At 45.8% G+C, this 18,811-nt stretch overlaps 1 pseudogene across 1 annotated transcript; it reads left to right on the top strand.

The window, feature by feature from the left end:
- Window positions 1–496: 496 nt before the first annotated feature.
- LOC308258779 (methionine aminopeptidase 2-like) lies at window positions 497–18,021 on the top strand (annotated as a pseudogene). Its single transcript has 4 exons — window positions 497–575; window positions 13,591–14,179; window positions 14,379–14,726; window positions 17,885–18,021. The product of its transcript is annotated as a methionine aminopeptidase 2-like (transcript).
- Window positions 18,022–18,811: the final 790 nt, after the last annotated feature.

Raw genomic sequence — 18,811 nt, 5'->3', positions numbered from 1 at the left:
TGAGAGGCTGAGATAGAAGGATCACACAGATTCAAAGCCAGCCTCAGCTACTTAGTGAGACCCTGTTTCCAAATAAACTATAAAATAGGGCTGGGGTTATAGCCCAGATGTAGAAGGCCACACAAAAATAAAAAATAAATATAAAAAAATTAAAAGGGCTGGGAGTGTAGCTTGGAGATAGAACTGATCCTGGGTTCAATCTCTAGTACAAAAAACAAAAAACAAAGAATGAGTGACTTGTGAGGGGTGAACTGACCCCCCCACCTCTTCCCCAGAACAGAACTGGCCTTTCCCCTCCTTCCAATAATTGTGCTAGCCCTGTTACTCGTTTGACCACAGAATGCAGCCAAAGTGACACTGTCCCACTCTTGGACTGGCCCCAAGATGCTAGGAAGCTTCCCTCCTCTGTGTGGCGCTGTGAAGCTCCCCATGGAGCCCGCTGGAGAGGAGCCCCTCCAGCTCCCAATCATTCTGACCATGGCTCAGCTGCTCAAGGATGCTCCAGAGGCCAGCCCTGCCCAATGCAGACTCTGAACCAGTAAATGACTGTGGTCTTGAATCCTCGGTGCGACGTGGTATGTTCTATACCAGCAGGAATAGTAACATCAGGGGACCCTTTGAGACTCAGTTTTATCACTGGTCAATGGAAGCGAGAAAAGGATTGCAGGTTAGAGGCTAGCACGCGATAATCTAGTGAAACCCTATTTCAAACTAAAAAATAAAATAGGGCTGAGGGTGTAGCTCAGAGGTAGAACACTCCTGGGCTCAATCAGTACACACACACACACACACACACACACACACACACACACACACACACACAATGCAGAGAGGGAAGCAGGAAGGCCTGGTGTCCTGGTTGTGACAATTAGTGAGGGTCTCACCCTCCTGGGACCCAGGGTGACAGCTGCACGTTTCAGGTGCCACACTTCCTTCTTTTTTTCTTTTTCTTTCTTTTATTTTTGGTACTGGGGGTGGAACCTAGGGGCTTTTCTACCTCCAGGCTATACTCCCATATCTATTTTGTATTTTATTTGGAAACAGGGTTTCACTAAGTTGCTGAGAGCCTCACTAAGTAGCTGAGGCTGGCTTCGAACCCATGCGATCCTCCTGTCTCCGTCTCCTAAGCGCGGGGATTACAAGCGTGCGCCACCACGCGTGGCTTCAGGTACCACAGCTTCTATCTCTTGAGTTTTTCCACGTGAAGGTGGAGTTCAGCCATGACCAAAGTGTGTCTCTGCATGAGGCTTCTTAGTGGAAGAAGCTCAGTGGGGCTGGCTGGACACTGGGGTCTCCCAGCTCCATGGAGAGAAGGCCAGGGGTAAGGGGCGGGCAGAGGGGCCCAGGAGCCCTCCCTCACACTCACCCGTGGCAGCAGGTTGACTTTGATTCTCTTCTGGCCCAGCTTCACTCCCTGTGGTCTCCTGATACTGAGAAGCAGGCACACACACACACACACACACACACACACACACACACACACGTGCGCGCGCGCGCTTGTGGTACTGAGGACTGAACCCAGGGGCATTTGACCACCAAGCTACATCCTAGCCCTCCCCCTTTTTTTTTTTTGTGGACCTGTGGATGGAACCCAGGGGCATTCTACCTCCAAGCTAAACCCCCAGCCCGATTTTATTATTCCTTATTTTGAAACAGGCTCTTACTAAGTTGTAGAGGGACTCACTAAGTAGCTGAAGCTGTCCATGAACTAGCAATCCTCCTGTCTAAATCTCCCAAGTACTGGGATCACAAGTGTGCTCCACCATGCCTGGCTACCCCCAGCCCTTTTTATATTTTTGTTTGGAAATAGGAGCATGTTAGGTTGCTAAGGCTGTCCTCAAACTTCCTATCTCAGCCTCCCAAGTACTGGGATTACAGGCTTGCACCACGACATCCAACACACCACCCATTATCAGATTAACAACACTTCCTTCTGTTCTAAGTTTGTTTTTAAAAAGTATTTTTAAAAATTATGAATGGAGAACCGGGCATGGTGGTGCACGCTTGTAATTCCCGCACTTGGGAGGCTGAGACAGGAGGATCGCACAGGTTCGAAGCCAGCCTCAGCTACTTAGTGAGGCTCTCAACAACTTAGTGGGACCCTGTTTCCAAATAAAGTATAAAATAGGTCTGGGAGTATAGCCCAGAGGTAGAAAGGCTTCTGGGCTCCACCCTCAGTATCACACACACACACACACACACACACACACACACACACACAGTGAATGGATGTTGAATTTTATGAAATATAGTTTCTACATCTATTAAAATTATCATAAGTTGAGTGTGCTTGTGCACACTTGTAATCCCAGTACTTGGGAGAATGAGACAGGAGGATCCAGGTTCCAGAACAGCCTCAGCTATTTAGTGAGATTCTGTTTCAAAATAAAGAATAAGAGCTGGGCGTGGTGGCACACACTTGTAATTCCAGCATTTGGGAGGCTGAGACAGAAGGATCACAGTTCATGGACAGCCTCAGCTACTTAGGCCCTCTGTAACTCAGTGAGACTCTATTTCAAAATAAAGAATAAGAGCTGGGTGTGGTGGCTCACGCTTGTAATCCCCGCGCTTGGGAGGCTGAGACAGGAGGATCACACGGGTTCGAATCCAGCCTCAGCTACTTAGTGAGGCTTTCAGCACTTAGTAAGACCCTGTTTCCAACTAAAATATAAAAAAGGTCTGAGAGTATAGCCCAGAGGTAGAAAGCCTCTGGGTTCCACCCCCAGTACCACCAAAAAAGAAAGAAAGAAGGAAAGAAAGAAAGAAAGAAAGAAAGAGAGGAAGAAAGAAAGAATAAGCTGGGCGTGGTGGTGCACACTTGTAATCTCAGTGCTTGGGAGGCTGAGACAGGAGGATCGCATAGGTTCGAAGCCAGCCTCAGAAACTTAGACCCTGTTTCCATATAAAATATAAAATAGGTCTGGAAGTATAACCCCGGGGGTAGAAAGTCCCAGGGTTCCATCCCAGCACCACACACACACACACACACACACACACACAAGAATAAAAAATAGGGTTGGGGGTATAGCTCAGAGGTAGAAAGCCCCTGGGTTCCATCCCCAGTACCTCTAAATAAATAAATAAATAAATAAATAAATAAATAAATAAATAAATAAATAAAAATAAAGAATAAAAAATCAGGCTAGCTCAGTGGTAGAATGCCCCTGAGTTCAATACAACACACACACACACACACACACACACACACACACACACGCAAGATAATAATTTTTTCTCTATTCTCTTTTCATGATTTTTATTTTTTTATTAAAAATTCTACCTCTGAGCTACACCCCAGCCCTATTTTTTATTCTTTATTTTGAAACAGGGTCTCACTGAGTTGCAAAGGGCCTCACTAAGTAGTAGCTGAGGCTGTCTGCAAACTGGGATCCTCCTGTCTCGGCCTCCCGAATGTTTGGGATTACAAGCGTGCATCAGCATGCCTGGCTTATTTTTATTTATTTTGGTTGTGCTGGTGATTGAATCCAGGATCTGGTACATGCCAAACAAGTGCTCTACCACTGAGCTACCCCCCAGCTCTCATGTGATAAATTTCATTAATTGATTTTCTAATATCAATCCAGTCTTGGATTACTACTTTATCACTATATATTACAAAATTCTATATGCCAGTGTTTTTTTAGGATTTTTTTATTCATGTTAATAAATAAGATTGGCTGTAATTTCCGTTTTCATAATCTATCAAGAATATACTGACTTGATAGGTAGTGTCCTTCAAACCTGTGATCCTCTTGTCTCGCCCTCCCAAGTACTGGTATTATAGGTATTTGCCACCAGGCCCAGCTTGGAAACAGGGTCTCACTAAGTTGCAGAAAGCCTCATTAAGTAGCTGAGGCTGGCTTCGAATCTGTGCGATCCTCCTGTCTCAGCCTCCCAAGTGCTGGGATTATAAGTATGCGCCACCACGCCCGGCTATTTTTTATTTTTGAAACATGTAGGCATGTACCACCGCTTCTGGCTATTTTTATTTACTTATTTTTTATTTGCCCCTGGATTCAACCCTCAGAATCAAAATAGAATAAATAAATAAGATACTGTTTTTTTGTTGTTGTTGTTTTTTGTGTTTTTTGGTACTGGGGATTGAGTCCAGGGACATTCTACCTCCAAGCTACATCCCTGCTTCCCTGAACCTTCAACATGAGCTTGACAGAGGCTTGTGCATGGTGGGCCTGTGCCCAGGTGGGACCCACTGGGACCTGCTAACCTGTAAACCAGTCAGGGGGATGGGAGGCAGAACTTGGGCTCGGAGAAGGGCAGAGACAAGAAGCCAGAATCCGGTCTGTCCCCGAGCTGGACTTCCTGGACATGAATCCCAGCTCTACCTCTTGACTGTGTGACTCCAAGTAAGTTCCCAACCTTGCCGTGCTTGTTTTCTGTCAAATGGGGATAATTACAGGAATTTACCCACAGGGCTCTGTGCAGACAGCTCCGTGAAGTGCTGGGCGCAGCTCGGCAGGCACGCACCTGAGGGGTCCTGGCTATCACCACCGCAGGACTGAAGCTGGAGCCCAGAGTGGTGTCGCTGACCAGGTGCTGGGTAGGACACACCTGACAGCCTTCCAGGATCATCCAGAGAAGGGGAGTACTGACAGGAGGGGCTCTGCCTTCTGCCCCCACACCCCCACCCCACCTTCTGGGCTGTTTTCTCTAGCACGCAGGCACCTGGCAGGGCACCAGGTGGAGGTGCATCCCGGAGCGTCTGGGATTGCCAGGATGTGCTCTTCCAGGAGGCCTGGCTGTGGGCCAGCTGAGGAGGGCCTGGTGTGGAAGTATTTTAAGTCTTTTCAATACATAATCCGGGATTAGATTCCCATTTATTTGACCTTTGTCCGTTCTTGCCTAGAGCCACTGAGGTGTGAGTTAATAAGTACTGAAGGGAACAGGAGGCCGGGCTGGGTGGGCCAGGTCTCCAGGGAAGTAGCGCTCCTTGCAGAGGGGCTTTTGTCCTCCTGTGCCTGGTTCACTGGTTTTCTTCCACAATGGCATCCACTTCCTTTTCTTTTCTTTTCTTTTCTTTTCTTTCTTTCTTTTTTTTCATTTGGTGGCACTGGGGGTTGAATCCAGGGGCATTCTACCTCTGAGCTACACTCCTGGCCCTATTTTATTTTTATTTTGAAACAAGGTCTCACTAGGTTGATGAGAGTCTCACTACTTGCTGAGGCTGCCCTCAAACCTGCAATCCTACTGTCTCAGCTTCCCAAGTTCTAGGATTATAAACATGTGGCACCATGCCCAGCATCTGCTTCTTTTTCAAATGTTCTGGTCTGGGCCAGCATGGTGGCACATGCCTGTAATCCCAGTATCTGGGAGGCTGAGACAAGTAAATTTCACGTTCAAGGCAAGTCTCAACAATTTAGTGAAACCTGGTTTAAAAAAAAAAAAAAAAAAAAGAAGGGCTGGAGGTATATTGAGAGGTAGGATACCCTTGGGTTCAATCCCTAGTACCAAATGATATTTTTAAAAAATAGTAAAATTAAATGGGCTCAGGATGTAGCTCAGTTGTAGAGTGCCTCTTGGTTTAATCCCCAGTACAAGGAAGGAAAAAAGGAAGAAAGCAAGGAAGGAAGGAAGGAAGGAAGGAAGGAAGGAAGGAAGGAAGGAAAGAAAGACTCATTTTAGTGTTATGGTTCAGTGGCACCATGTCATGGCTTCTTGTCCTCTGCCCAGTTAGAAATAATGAACCAAGCCGGGCGTGGTGGCGCACGCTTGTAATCCCCGCACTTGGGAGGCGGAGACAGGAGGATCACGCAGGTTCAGAGTGAGCCTCGCTGGCTTAAGAGATCCTGTTTCCACATAAAAAAGTTAAAAAATAGGTCTGGGAGTGTAGCCCATGGAAGTGTATCCTGGAGGTAGAAGGGCTTCCAGGAACCCCAGTACCACCAAAAAAAAAAAAAAAAAAAAATAGGGCAGGGGGTGTACTTGGATGTCAAACGCCCCTGGGTTCCATCCCCTGACCCGCAAAAAAAAAAAAAAAAAAAAAAAAAAAAATACAGCCAGGCATAGTAGCACACACTTGTAATCCCAGCGCTTGGGAGGCTGAGACAGGAGGATCACACAGGTTTGAAGCCAGCCTCAGCTACTTAGTGAGGCTCTCAGCAACTTAATGAAACCTTATTTGCAAATTAAATAGAAAATAGGTCTGGGAGTATGGCCTGGAGGTAGAAGGCCCTGGGTTCCATCCCTAGTACCACACACACACACACACACACACACACACACACACACACACTCATCTATCCAAGTTTTACAGTGGTCTGAACTTTATTTATTTATTTTTACTTTTTATTTTTATTTTTTTTGCAGTACTAGGGATGGAACCCAGGGCATTCTGCCTCTGAGCTACACCCCAAGCCCTATTTTTTAATTATTTATTTGGAAACAGGGTCTCAATGAGCTGCAAAGGGCCTCACTAAGTAGCTGAAGCTGGCTATGAACCACAATCCTCTTGTCTCAGCCTCCCAATGCTGGGATTACAAGCATTCGCCACTATGCCGGGCTTCACAGGCAGCTTCTTACAGAGCTTGATAGGCATGGAAATAAAGTTATAAGACCCTGGGATTTAAGGAGGAGGGGCTAAAAAGCACTGTGTATTTCCTCGCATAGCTAAACCCTGATTTGGCCCATCCTTATACAGAAAAAAGGCAACTATACAAAAGTAAGCCATTGCCCTGTTGTCATGGAAACCCAATAAAAATCCTATTTAAGACCTGGGGGTTAGAGGGTACCAGTGTTCTTTGAAATGCTCCACTGCAGTTCTTTCTTATGCAGCACTTTCCTTGTATTTTCTCCTCTACTTCTAATAAATCCTAAGTTTTGCAGTTAAAGGTCATCCAGGCTCAATATTTCTAAACGAGTGGAGGACAAGAACCCACGACAGGGTGATACCAAACTGTAATATCTTTGGCACCTAAAGCATAGCTTTCAGAGACATTGATCTTGGAAAGTCTACTAAAATGTTTTGGATTCTAAATTATTGATATGTGAAAAAAAACAATATTGTAGAACGGCATTGTTTTGGGGTCTCTACTAAAAGACAACAAAGATTGCTGGAAATCAGGGCTCAGGTCAATGTATAATTTTGTATACACTGCTTTAATAGGAACAACTCTTTTTTCTTTTTCTTTTTTTTTTTTTTTTGTGGGTCTGGAGATGGAACCCAGGGGCATTCGACCTCCAAGCTACATCCCTGCCCAATTTTTTTATTTTTATTTTGAAATAGGGTCTCACTAAGTTGCAGAGGGCCTCACTAAGTAGCTGAGGCTGTCCGTGCACCACAATCCTCTGTTCTCCAACTCACAAGTGCTGGGATTACAAACATGTGCCACCACACCTGGCTGGGAACAACTATTTTATTTTACTGAATACCCTACAAATTTAGAGATAATGATTAGACCAATAAAGACCAATGAAATACTTCTTAACAATCTAGGAAAAATTCAAACCCTTCAAAAAATAGGATAAATTTTATTGGTCCAGATGCTAAACATCTTGAGTTATATCCCCTTACTGATCATCACACTAGAAATAAACTAAACATAGATAGACTACATACACTTCCCTTTGACAACAAAAGGAAAGTCACACACAGTAATGCTACAATTACCACAGCAACTTAAAGATGCAGCTGTCACCAAAGGGAAATCGCAGATAGGCAGCAATCAGTGCCGGTCTCACATCATGGCTCATTGTGGCTCTTCATCACGCCGGCCAGCATGAACAATTCCAGGAGATGCACCCTCATTTGTGTCCATGCATTGAAGCAGGCACCAGGCAGCCCAGGGAATACTCTGGGATCAATAGCACAAGGAAAAGAACTAAAAGGATGCTTTTATTTCTTCTTAGTCTTCAGATGGGAAATGGCCCATCTGCCAAACCTGCCAGCATTCCATTTAACCTACTCCTTTTTTTTTTTTTTTTTTTTTTTTTTTTTTTGCTGCACTAGAGATTGAACCCAGGAGCATCCTACCTCTGAGCTACACCGCTGACCTGATTTTTTCTTTTTTTTTTGAAGCAGCGTCTCACTAAGTTGCAGAGGGCCTCACTAAGTAGCTGAAGCTGGCCGCAACCATGATCCTCCTGTCTCAGGCTCCCAAGTACTGAGATTACAAACGTGTGCCCACACGCCTAGTGAACCTAGTTTTTTCTGGGCCTGAATTTGGTAGTATATGTCAAAAGACAAAGAGGCTGGGCGTGGTGGCGCATGCTTGTAATCCCCGCGCTCGGGAGGCAGAGACAGGAGGATCACGCAGGTTCGAAGCCAGCCGCGTGCCCTGTTTCCAAATAAAAATGTAAAAATAGGTCTGGGAGTGTAGCTCGGAGGTAAAAGGGCTTCCAGGAACCCAAGTACCACCAAAAATCAATCAAACAAACAAACAAACAAACAAACAAACAAACAAAAAACAAAGAGGATGGCGACCAGAAAAAATATATAAACAATCTTGCAGCCAAATCTATTTTGAAGCAGTAAAATAAGGGATCTAAGTTTATATTAGCCAGGCATGGTGGTACACGCTTGTAATCCCAGTACTTGGGAGTCTGAGATAGGAAGATAGCAGGTTCAAGGCCAGCCTCAGCTACTTAGTGAGGCCCTCTATAATTTAGTAAGACCCTGTTTCAAAATAAAGAATAAAAAATAGGACACGGGGTGCGGCTAGGAGGTAAAATGCCCTTGGGTTCCACACCCAGACTGGCAAAATAAATAAATAAATAAATAAATAAATAAATAAATAAATAAATAAATAAGCAGGGCGTGGAGGCTCACGCTTGTAATCCTAGAATTCGGGAGTCTGAGACTGGAGGATCGTGGTTCACAGACAGCCTCAGCTACTTAGTGAGGCCCTCTGCAACTCAGTGAGACCTGGTTTCAAAATAAATAATAAAAAATAGGGCAGGAGGTGTAGCTCAGAGGTTGAATGCCCCTGGGTTCCATCCCCATACCCGCAAAAAAATAAAAATAAAAAATAAATAAATAAAATAAAAAATAAATAGGACTGGAGGTGTACTACAGAAGTAGAATGCCCCTGGGTTCATCCCCAATTCTGGAGGAAAAAAATTCAAAGCTATGCCAACAAGGTAAATTAGATATGAAGCCAAGCATGGTGACACACATTTGTAATCCCAGCATTTGGGACGCTGAGATGGGAGGATCACGGTTCATGGCCAGCCTCAGGTACTTAGTGAGGCCCTTTGCAACTCTGTGAGACCCTGTTTCAAAATAAAGAATAAAATAAATTAGGGTGGGGTGTAGCTCGGAAGTAGATTGCCCCTGGGTTTCATTCTCAGTACCAAAAAAAAAAAAAAAAAAAAATCAGATATAACTCTTCTGGCCACACTAAGAGAAAAATCATTGTCATACCACTAGAGCCCAAAAGGACAAAAAGAAAACTGGAATTACAAGTGTGTGCCACCATGCCCAGCTTGAATTTTTTAATACAAACGTTATTTTATTATATTTATTTATTTGTTTGTTTATCGTGGTACTGGGGATTGAGCCTAGGGGCATTCTATTATTGATCTACATCCACAGCCTCATTATTCTTTATTTTGAAACAGGGTCTCACTGAGTTGCAGAGGGCCTCACTAAGTAGCTGAGGCTGGCCTTGAACCTGCTATCTTCCTATCTCAGACTCCCAAGTACTGGGATTACAAGCATGTACCACCATGCCTGGCTAATATAAACTTAGATCCCTTATTTTACTGTTTCAATAAGTAAAAGGAGATATTTGTAGACACAAGGGTATATTATAATAAAGTTACAAGAAAGAGAAAAATGCTGTTAGATGGAAAAGAATTTTTTTAGTAAGATTTTTGTTGTAGTCGGGCGTGGTGGCGCACGCTTGTAATCCCAGCATTCGGGAGGCTGAGACCGGAGGATCGCGGTTTGCAGACAGCCTCAGCTACTTAGTGAGGCCCTCTGCAATTCAGTGAGACCCGGTTTCAAAAAAAAGAATAAAAAATAGGGCAGGGGGTGTAATTCGGAGGTCAAGTGCCCCTGGGTTCCACCACCAGACCGAAAAAAAAAAAAAAAAAAGATTTTTGTTGTAAATGACTGAGTTATCTCATTGGGAAAAAGATTAAAACAAAAATCAGTGGGTTTGAGGAAGTTGCAAGTGATATGTAGAGGACTAGGTGTATAAAGGATTTGTGCGTGCGTGTGTGCGTGTGTGCGTGTGTGTGGTACTGAGGGTGGAACCCAGGGGCTTTTCTACTTCCAGGTTATTCTTCCAGACCTATTTTATACTTTATTTGGAAACAGGTTCTCACTAAATTGCTGAGAGCCTCACTCAGTAGCTGAGGCTGGCTTAAAACATGTGCGATCCTCCTGTTTCAGCCTCCCAAGTACTGGGATTACAAGTGTGCGCCACCACGCCCGGCTTTACAAAGGAATTTTTAAATGTGTAATAAGGCCGAGTGTGGTAGCTCACGCTTGTAATCTCAGCATTTGGGAGGCTGTGACAGGAGTATTGTGGTTTGCAGACAACCTCAGCTACTGCTTAGTGAGGATATTTGCAACTCAGTGAGACCCTGTTTCAGTATAAATGATAAAAAAGTAAGCTGGATGTGGTAGCACACACTTGTAATTCCAGCATTTGGGAGGCTGAGACAGGAGGGTCTCAGTTCAGACAGCCTCAGCCACTTGGTGAGGCCCTTTGCAACTCAGTGAGATCCTTCTTCAAAACAAAAGATAAAATATAGGGCTGGGGGTGTAGCTCAGAAGTAGAATGCCCCTGAGTTCCATCCCTAGTACCTAAAAAAAAAAAAAAAATCTGAAATATTTGGTTTTCATTTTACCAGAGCTTGATCATTCTTAAAAAGCAAGGTCCAGGCCGGGCATAGTGGCACACACTTGTAATCCCAGTTCTTGGAAGGCTGAGACAGGAGGATCCAGGTTTGTCAGCCTCAGCTACTTAGTGAGGCCCTCCGTATCGAAATAAAGAATTAAAAAATAGGCTGGGGATGGGGGTAACTCGGAGGTTAAAAAAAAAAAAAAAAAAAAAAAGCAAGGCCCAGCCAGGTATTGTGGAGCACAGCATTTGGGAGGCTGAGACTGGAGTATCATGGTTTGCGGACAGCCTGAACTACTTAGTGAGGTCCTCTGCAACTTAGTGAGACCCTGTTTCAAATTAAAGAATAAAAGATAGTTCAGGAGGTGTAGCTCGGAGGTTGAATGCCCCTGGGTTCCATCCTCAGACCCGCTTAAAAAAAAAAAAAAGCAAGGCCTATACTATTAAATCATAATGGGCTGCTTCCATATTTCTGAGACAATTAAGCCTTAGAGAACTCTACCTTTGGTCAAAGTTCTGCCTCCAGGAATATCCCTAGAAAAGTCACACCTTGCCAGGCATGGTGATCCATGCTTGTAATCCCAGCATTCTGGAGACTGAGAGGGGAGGATCACAGTTCACAGACAGCCTCAGCTACTTAGCGAAGCTCTCTGCAACTCAGTGAGAGCCTGTTTCAAAATAATAAAAAAATAGGGCTAGGGTGTAGCTTGGAGGTCGAATTCCCCTGGGATGTATCCACTTCCTGGGATTCTCTGGGATTCTTATCTAAAAGGAATTCCCACCTTTTGTTACCCTAAGCTTCAAAGAAGGAACTGCCATCCCATGTGCCCTGGGCCACCCCCTCTCTAGTGGGCCCTTTAAAAAAGGATTGATCTAGCCGGGCGTGGTGGCGCACCTTGTAATCCCAACATTTGGGAGGTTGAGACCTGGAGGATCGCGGTTTGCAGACAGCCTCAGCTACTTAGTGAGGCCCTCTGCAACTCAGTGAGACCCGTTTTCAAAATAAAGAATAAAAAATAGGGCAGGGGGGTAGCTCGGAGGTCAAAGCCCCTGGGTTCCATTCCCAAACCCGCAAAAAAAAAAAAAAAAAAAAGGATTGATCTGGGACACTGGGGCAGCTCTTGGTCTGTCTCCCCACAACCACTCTCATGTTTTCACAATGGCCTCTGTTTTACCCTGATGTGAATCTTTTCTTTTCTTTTCTTTTTTTCCTTTTTTTTTTTTTTGTAGTGCTGAGAATTGAACCCATGGGCATTCTACCTTCGAACTGCACTCCCAGCCCCCCTTTTTTTGTAGTACTGAGGATTGAATCCAGGGGAATTCTACCTCTGAACTATACCGCCAGCCTGATTTTTTTTGTTCTAGTGTCCACTCTGGATTAACTAACACAGGCTGCCAATTTGGTTTATTATAACAGAGACTTGAAAAAGGGGAAACGCCATGGGAAAATTCTGGCTGCCATGCATTTGAGCGCTGATCCCATAGGGCCCAGCCTCAGGTCTATTTTAGGTGTGGGAAGCCGGGGCATTTCAGAGACAAATGCCCTCAACAGCATGGCCACAAAACACCTTCCAGGCCCTTGCCCATGGTATAAAGGAGACCATTGGAATCTGAGTGCCCCCACATTTGGAGGGCTCTGGGGTTCTTGAACCCAGGTCCCAAATGATGAGTCCCAGAGCCACCTCTCCAGGCTCCTGCCACCTGGGTTAAGGCCAAAGAGCCTTGGGCAACCCAAAAAGTGGAATTACAGTCTGTCTGGTTCATCATGAACACGAGTGCCAAATTCTCTTTGTTGACTCTTGCCTCTGGTTCAAGTACTTTCATAAAGACTGTTGGGCATAGTGGGCTAGCCTGGAACTCTTCGTCAAGACTTAGCCTGCTCCTGGGGTGACCTCTGATAAGTCGGGTCCCTTCCCTTCCCCATGTGATCTTGCAGCAAAGGCAGGAGGCAGAATCCTGGAGGCAGAGAATCTGTTCCGCAGAGTTCCCATGCTTAGTCCCACCCCCCAAAATATCGGCCTTAAAAGCAGAGGTACTTCCCCCCGGAACCGGGTGTGGTCCACCGGTCAATTGGGACTGGACCCTTCCCACGACTGGCCCCCATCCTCAGGGGACGGGGAGCTACGGGCAGGATTAGAGCTGGTTCCACACACCGCTGTACGATCACCTTTCATAATTTACACCGCATCGACACAGCATCTCTCCCCGAAGAACTTTCAATCTCCACTTCTCTCATTCATTTTTACCCATTTAGAAACCAGGCTAAGCCAGGCATGGTGGTGCACACTTGCAATCCCAGTATTTGGGAGGCTGAGATGGGAGTATCATGGTGGTTTGCGGCCAGCTTCAGGTATTTAGTGAGACCCTTTGCAACTCAATGAAACCCTGTTTCAAAATAAAGAATTAAAAATAGGGCTGAGGATGTAGCTCAGAGGTGGAATACCCTTGGATTCCATCCCCGGCACTGAAAGAAAAGGAAAAAACAGAAAAGAAAAGAAATGGAAAGAAAGGAAGAAAGGAAGGAAGGAAGGAAGGAAGGAAGGAAGGAAGGGAGAAACCAGACTAACTTGGTCCAGAAAAGCCCCAAAGGGGAGGGGGGCTAAGCTGCTTTTTTTCTCTTTTGCTGTCTGTACAGAGATAAGCTACTGTTCAAGGTTATTGTTCAAGGTGCATGTTATTTCAGCCTGTCTTAGCTAAAATGTAAACATCTAAAAAGGAAAGCTGGCCCTCACTCACTCGTGCTCTCTCTCAGGCAACATGATGAGTGTAACCCAGACGATCTGAGGGCAACAGGAACCTGATAACCAATCAGGAGCTTCAGTGGATGAAGTAGCAAGACGGCTGGAAAAACAAGCATTGGAAGAGAAAAAAAGATGACGATGATGAAGATGGAGATGGGATGGGGATGGAGCAACTGGAAAGAAGAAGAAGAGAAGAGAGAGAGGACCAAAGGTGCAAACAGACCCTTCCTCAGTTCCGATTGTGACCTGTATCCTAATGGTGTATTTCCCAAAGGACAAGAGTGTGAATACTCACCCACACAAGGTGGGCGAAGCGCTGCTTGGAGAACTACAAGCATTAGATCAGGCGCGTGACGAGGTTTGGAATGATGTCCAGGAAGCTGCAGAAGCACACTGACAAGTTAGAAAATATGTTATGAGCTGGATTAAGCTTGGGATGACAGTGATAGAAACCTGAAAAATTGGGAGATTGTTCACGAAAGCTATTAAAAGAGAATGGGTTAAACGTGGGCCTGGCATTTCCTACTAGGTATTCCCACAATAATAGTGCTGCCCATTATCCTCCCAATGCTGGTGACACGACAGTATTACAGTATGATGACATCTGTAAGAGAGACTTTGGGACACATAGAAGTGGTAGGATTTTTTTTTTTCAGGTCTGGGAGAGGAACCCTGGGGGCATTCGACCCCCGAGCTACACCTCCAGCCCTATTTTTTATTCTTTAGTTTGAAACCGGGTCTCACTAAATTGGAGAGGGCCTCACTAAGTGGCTGAGGCTGTCTGCGAACCGCGATCCTCCAGTCTCAGCCTCCTGAATGCTGGGATTATAAGCGTGCGCCACCACGCCCGGTTTAAGGGGTAGGATTATTGACTGTGCTTTTACTGTCACTTTTAATCCTAAATATGACACATTATTGGAAAGTGTAAAAGATGTCACTAATACTGGAATAAAGTGTGCTGGAATTGATGTTCGTCTTTGTGATGTTGGTGAGGCCATCCAAGAAGTTATGGAATCCTATGAAGTAGAAATAGATTGGAAGACATATCAAATGAAACCAATTTGTAATCTAAATGGAGACTCAATTGGGCCCTACAGAATACATACTGGGAAAACAATGCCCACTGTGAAAGGAGGGGAAGCCACTAGGCTGGGAGAAATGTATGCCACTGAAACCTTTGGTAACTTTATTACCATGCCTATCAAGCTCTGTAAGAAGCTGCCTGTTAAGCCAGGCATGGTGGCGCACACTTGTAATCCCAGCATTGGGAGGCCGAGACAGGAAGATCGCGGTTCGTGGCCAGCCTTAGCTACTTAGTGAGGCCCTTTGCAACTCAGTGAGACCCTGTTTCAAAATAAAGAATAAAAACATAGGGCTGGGGTGTCGCTCAGAGTTGTAGAATGCCCCTGGGTTCCATCCCCAGTATGTCAAAAAAAAAAAAAAAAAAAAAAAAGAAGCTGCCTGTTTAACCCTTGAAATGTCTGCTCTGCTTCAGAACAGGCCATGGTATAAAATGATCCATCCATCCATACCGGATCACTCATATGGATGATAAACTAGTGGTTGCCATAGTAACCTGTAACAGGTGCAACATTCCTCATACTGACATTTCATTTTGTCTCACAGATTGTTTCAAATATTGAAACCAAATCATTTGTCTCTTGTGTGTGTGTGTGGGGGGGTACTGGAGTTTGAAACCAGGATAATTCTACCTCCCAGCCACACCCTTTAGCCCTATTTTATTTATCTTTTAAACAGGGTCTCACTAGGTTGCTGAGAGTCTTGCTACTTGTTGAGGCTGTTCTTGAATGTGGCTGTGATTCTCCTGCCTCAGCCTCCCAAGTAGTGGGATCCAAGCCTATGCCACCACACCTGGGCCACTGTCATGTTGGAGGCACATGTCACCAGGACTCTACGTGGCCATCAAGAGGCAGACCCACAGTGGTATCGAACCGTGTAGACTGTCCTCAGCCCCTCACCTCAGCACTGGCAACAGCAAGCCAGGTGGCTGAGGAGAGGCGGGAGGCCCAAGGACGTGAGGCTTTCCCTGTGTTTCGATTTCCCTTGTCTAACCTCAGGATTACTATTAAAACCAGTAAAATACTATAGATTAGAATTTTTGGAAAGTGCTAAGTACCTCACAAAGGACTGGGAATTGCCTGCCACAGCCCCACCCGTCCAATATTAATCTGAGAATATCAAGGGCAGGGTTTTAGGGATGGAACCAGGGGCATTATGTCTCAGAGCAACCCTATTTTATTTTTTATTTGGAAACAGGGTCTTGCTAAATTGCTAAGGCTAGAATTGAAGCTGTGATCCTCCTGTCTCAGCCTTCCAAGTACTGGAATTACAAGCATGTGCTATCATGCTTGGCTTAAAATTTTTATTTTGAGACAAGTACTCACTAAATTGTCCAGGCTGGCCCTGAACTTGCAATCCTCCTTCCTTGGCCTCTAGAACAGCTAGGATTATTGGCAAGTGTGGCCTTCTTGAAGCCAGAGGGTTTTTTTGTTTTGCAGATCGAACCCAAATGCACTACTTCTGAGCTCCATCCCCAGCCCTCTGGAATTTTCAGACTGGGTCTCCCTAAGTTACTGAGGGTTTCACTAAATTGCCCAGGCTGACCCCAGGCCAGGGATCCTCCTGTCTCAGTCTCCCAAATACTGTGATTACAGGTGTGCACCACAATACCTGGCTAAGACAGAGGTTTTTACCTTGAGACAACTTAGGGGTCCTGGAACCACTTGTGGTTTCATAAAAAAAAAAACTGAGTGAAAGGTGAGTTTCCTAGAAAGATGATTCAGGTCACCGAAAGCAAAGACCCATTGGTCTCTGACCGTCTTTAAAATGGCAGGGACTTCCTGGCAGCCCTCGGACGTAGAAGGGCAAAGGCACCAGGGGTCAGAGAACCAATTATAGTAAACTGCTTGCCTAGCCTGCACCCGGGCCGCCTCCCGGGGACTCTCCACATTTGCTAATGCATAATGGAAAGTACTAGGGAGCTGAGGTAGAACGGAGGGATGATCTCACTTCTGACGACTGCAGGCCACAGCTGGAGGCAGGGAGGACCTCCCTTTGAACAGAGCTGCTACCCACTTACATCATCCGTTAAGCCCAATGGCACCTCCACAGGGAACTTGGCCGATTATACATGCAAAAACTGAGGCAGGCAGTGGGGTGACTTAGCTGGTAGAGGGGTGTGCACGGGACCAGGACCAACAGGAGCAGCAGTGAGTGAGATGCTCTCTGGAATACTGGGGAAAACTCAACTTTGGATGTGTGTGTGTGTGTGTGTGTGTGTGTGTGTGTGTGTGTGTGTGATATTGGGGATGAAACCCAGAGGCATATTATCTCTGAGCTATACTCCCAGTCCCATATTCTTTATTTTGGAACAAGGTCTAAGTTGATGAGTCTCACTACTTGCTCGGGCTGTCCTTGAACCTGTGATACTCTTGTCTCAGCCAAGTACTAGGATTCCAAGTGTACACAACCCTGTCCAGCAAAAATGGACCCTTTTAGTTGGGTATGGTGGCGCATGCTTACTTATAGTCCCAGCATTTGGGAGGCTGAGACAGGATCCTGGTTCGCAGACAGCCTCAGCTACATAGTGAGGCCCTTTGCAACTTGGTGAGACCCTGTTTCAAAATAAAGAATTAGGTGCTGGGTCTGGTGGCGCACACTTGTAATCCCAGCATTCCGGAGGCTGAGACCTGAGGATTGTGATTCGCGGACAGCCTCAGCTACTCAAGCAAGGCCCTCCGCAACTCAGTGAGACCGTGTTTCAAAAGAACAAAAAATAGGGCGGAGGGGGGGGGGCAGGCATGGTGGCGCACGCTTGTAATCTCCGTGCTTGAGAGGCTGAGACAGGAGGATCACAGGAGGATCACACAGGTTCAAAGCCAGCCTTAGCTGGCTTAAGAGACCTTGTTTCAAAAAAAAAAAAAAAAAATCCCAGAGGTAGAGGACCCCTGGGTTCCATCCCCTGTACCACACCCCCCAAAAAAAATAAATAGGGCAGAGGGTGTAGCTTGGAGGTTGAATGTCCCTGGGTTCCATACACACACACACACACACACACACACACACAGAAAGGCAAGCCAGGTGTGGTGGTGCATGCATGCTTGTAATTCTAGTACTTGGGAGATTGAGACAGGAGGACCACAGGTTCAAAGCCAGCCTTGGCAAGGCTCTCAACAACCTAGTGAGACCCTGTTTCCAAACAAGAAATAAAAAATAAAAAAGGGAATTCTGAGCCATCCTACAGTATGGATGAGCTGTGGGATATCATGCTACGTGAACAGGCCATTCACAAGGACAAATCTGTGTCTGATCCCATAGGAGGAGCTAACGTGGAGTCAACTGGGATGGAGAGCGGCCTGCTGTCATGGGAGTCAGCCAATGGGCTCACCAGGCGCAGGGTGCTGAAATGGGCAAAACTTCATGGTAGTGATGGGTCCACGACTAGATTGTGGTGACAGATGCAGAAGTCAATGTCCTGGACACCAAGGAACTTTACACTTTGAACGGCAAAACTATTGTGTTTATTTTACAGTAGTTTAAAAAACTAGAAAAAATTGTGAAAGGCTTCAGGGAAGTGGTGAAGCCGAGCATGGTGGCTGGTAATTCCAGTACTTGGGAGGCTGAGACAGCAGGAGCACACATTTGAGGTCAGCCTCAGCAACTCACCAAGACCCTCAAAAATTTAGTGAGACCTTTATTTCAAAATAAAAAACAAGTCGGGCGTGGTGGCGCTCACTTGTAATCCCCGCGCTTGGGAGGCAGAGACAGGAGGATCACGCAGGCTTGAAGCCAGTCGTGCTGGCTTAAGACACCCTATTTCCAAATAAAAAATATAAAATAGATCAGGGAGAGTAGCCCGGAGGTAGAAGGGTTTTCAGGAACCCCAGTACCACCAAAAAGAAAAAGAAAACCTAAAAAATCCCCAAAAAACAAAAAACCAAGATGGGGGGGACTAAAGATGTAGCTTGGGTATGGAAAGTCCTCAGTTCAATCCCTAGAACAAAAGAAAGTTGTGAGAACACATGAGGTTAACTCCCACCAGGGACCATGACACAGCAGCAGCCGGTGGGCAGGGCTCAGGCCCCCTGCTTCCTACTTTCCTGGGACACAGGTCCCTACTACTATGAGAAAACGTGGTGCATACAGGCCAGGCACTCTGCTGTGTGGCCCCTGGGAGTGCGGCTGGGCCTGTGTCTGTACTGGACCTTCCTGCCCACACCCGGTGCTAGTTAGCCAGTTGGCAGT

The sequence above is a fragment of the Muscardinus avellanarius genome (assembly GCF_963383645.1).
Source record: "Muscardinus avellanarius genome assembly, chromosome: 2".
Lineage (NCBI taxonomy): Eukaryota > Metazoa > Chordata > Mammalia > Rodentia > Gliridae > Muscardinus > Muscardinus avellanarius.
This window is presented reverse-complemented; position numbering and strand designations above follow the sequence as displayed.